This window comes from Chaetura pelagica, unplaced genomic scaffold, assembly GCF_000747805.2.
Source record: "Chaetura pelagica isolate M959 unplaced genomic scaffold, ChaPel_1.0 scaffold277, whole genome shotgun sequence".
Taxonomy (NCBI): domain Eukaryota; kingdom Metazoa; phylum Chordata; class Aves; order Apodiformes; family Apodidae; genus Chaetura; species Chaetura pelagica.
The window spans coordinates 292,803-295,888 of NW_009953905.1; positions in this window are offsets into that span (position 1 = coordinate 292,803).

A 3,086-nucleotide genomic window follows, 5' to 3' on the forward strand; every position below is an offset into this window, starting at 1 on the left:
TCGCAGAAATTAGCTGTGACTTTACCTCCATCAGCATGACTGTGGGTAGTCAATGGTACCTGGTATGCCGAAAATCCATTGGAAAATGGGTGGCATAGCAAAGGTTTGGAGGAAAGATGTTAATCTGATCCAATCCTCTAAACAGCCAGCATTGTTCAGCTAATCTCAGTACTGCAGAGGTAATTCCTACATACTCTAAGAGAATGGTTTGAAAATGTGAACCAATCTGCTCTCCTGAAGGTCTGGGGGGAGGAACTTTCACCCTAAGAACTCAACTTTTGAGTCTCCTGAGCAGAAGAAAGAGAGTGGGTGAAAGTTTTATTTAGGCAAGCAAAAGGATTTTTAGTCCTGGATGTACTTACAGAATTAAGCCTGCAGAAGGGGAGGCAGCTGCAGACTCCTGACCTCTTCCTCTGACACTGAAGGACCATGCCCCATGTGCGCATCATGTTCCTGAGTATATCTGGCTGTCAGTGTCACCCTCACCAGTCTCTGGAGGGGGAAAAGAAAGCCCCAGAATGCAAACATAGCACCTAGAAATTATTTCTGCCTTTGGAAAGGCATGTATAAAATAGCAAGACACTGAAGGCAGAGAGAAGAGGGTCGCCTAGAGTTCTTGACAAACTTGCTGGGGTAGGTTGTACTCTAACTTTGGCTTTAAATTAATTCATTCAGGCTCTTTCCTTTTCTTAAAGCCCTGCATATCAGACTTTTATAGAAACACCAGAGACATCTCCTATGTTCATGGGAAATGCTGGGGCAGGAGCTGATCACTATTCCTTTCACATAAAGAAATAATTCTGATTTTACACTAAGGTGGACATTCGAACTGCTTATTTCATTCAGGGCTGTAATTCAGGATGATTCTGCACATTAAGATAATTGTCTTTGCTTTCATTTTGCTTAATTTAGTTTCCAAAGACACTAACTTCTAGTGAGACCTCCAGAAGCCACATCACCAGTACATGCAATCTGTCTGGACTACATAATCCCCCTGAAAAACAGTGATTATGGGCTCTGAGACTTCCAGATCTGCCAAAGCTGGCATGAGAACTCAGATGACAGAAAATCCCATAGATTAAAAATGTTTTTATTATGTTAACTGATCATTAAAGACTCCAAAGCAGAGGCAATATCATAAAAAACATTTGATTGTCTTTGATTAATACCATCACTACAAATATAGCAACATTAGATATTTATTCCAAACTGTGCCATTCAATTAACAGATAGTATTTGTTCTTTCTTGGCTTGGACTCACTGTTTTCCTTCTGTTTTGCAGTCTCCTTTTAGACCCACTGTGATGTGAAAGTGCTTCATAAGTTGTGAGGTTATTGGTGAGCATTACCAGAAATCATCACACACATTAACATGCCAGTCCTGATCTAGTGAGGAATCAGTGCAACCACCAGCACATACATTTCCAAATACTGAAGAAAATGGCAAGTGAGGTTTCACTAGATTTTCAGGAACAGGCTCTGAAGCTTTTTACATTACTCAATTTACATTACATTTATATTACATCTCAGTGATCTGCACCAAGGTAGTCTTCACTATAGCCACTGTTTTGGTTGTGGGGTTTGTTTGGTTTTTTGTTAGGCTTTTTTTTGCTTTTCCCAAAACATATATAGTGTCTGGTTGGTTTGATATTGGCTTATTATGAGGGAAAGTGACAGACGTATAACCCAACTGAGGCTTTCTAGGGCTGTGGAAGAGTTGCTTACATGTACTAATAATCTGAAGACAGGATCTGATGCAAATGAACACTACCTATTCCCATCACCTGAGGACAAGGAACAGCTGCCTGGCACATGTGGTCTTGAAATCCATATACAGTATGCTTGTTAAGTTTGCCTAGACTTAACAATAGAACGTGTTTTTTATGCACAGCCTCATTGCTCCTTGTTACTTTTCTTCATTAAAACATTAATGTCACCTTCTCCCAGTAATCTGAGCAGCCTTCTGGTTTCAGAAATCTAATATATAACCATATTGTTTCTAAGATAAAAGGTGCTAATAGCAGCCCTAATAAAGATATGCAACTGAAAACAGTGGAAGCTGTTGCCAATTTCTAAATCTCTCTGCTGGTTAGCTGTACACCATTGTTCTCCCTGTCAGGACATTTACTGCTGCTCCTGAAGGAGATGCTTTGTGGAGTTGCCAAAGATGCCATCAGATAGCAGCACCATTAGCAACTCCATATGGATGTGACCAGACAAGTAATTCAACATTTTGCAGTCACCAGATCATAGATCTTGGAAGAAAACTGGATGATGGCAAGAGCAAAGAAACAAAAATATCCCAGTTCTCTGCCTGGAAAGGAGACAAACATTTTCATGAACAGAGAAATTAATATGGAAGTTTTGCAGAACTGGGGCTTAAGCAGATTTGTTTTCCCAGATTCATCCATCCTTAATCAGAAGTCCCAGCTGTCCCTGCTGGGAAAGTCTGCATCTCTTTTTCTGCTTGTCCCTGGCTGTGCTGAACTGGCATTTCCAAAAGTAATTACCTCACCGAAGTGTAGCTGAACACCCAGAAATACTAAGAACTGCTAATTCAGTGCCAGCTACACTGATTCACCAAGCTGAAAGTGCCAGATCAGCTCAGCAAGAGCCACAGGGTGACAAGAAAAAAACTTTACTAAGAGATACAGGGTAGTCAACAGCTGGATGGGGAAGAAGTGCCTGGCTGCTTATGAAGTGCAGATCCAAGACCCTGCCTCAAGCTACACCTTAGAGAAGAGCAATACAGAAGAAAGCAAACTTCGTATGTGCATGTGTGCAAGCATGTATATGCTGTGACAGGGTGATCCTACTCCCTGCCTGACCTTTCTCTCCAGTAGCGTGGCTCAAGCCATAACCATCATCACCAGTTACAATGGATGTGAGGTGGTGATGGATGCATCCAGCTTAAAGCCATTTTTGGGGGGGATAGACAACAACACAACAGCAAGGAGATAAGGTGAGCAATGTCCCCACCTAGCTGTGCTGCTGACCAGTGTTCAACTCAAACAGTGGGACTGGCATGAGTGGCCAGTATGCAAATGTGACTATAAATCAACCAGCTTACCCCAATAAATAGTAACT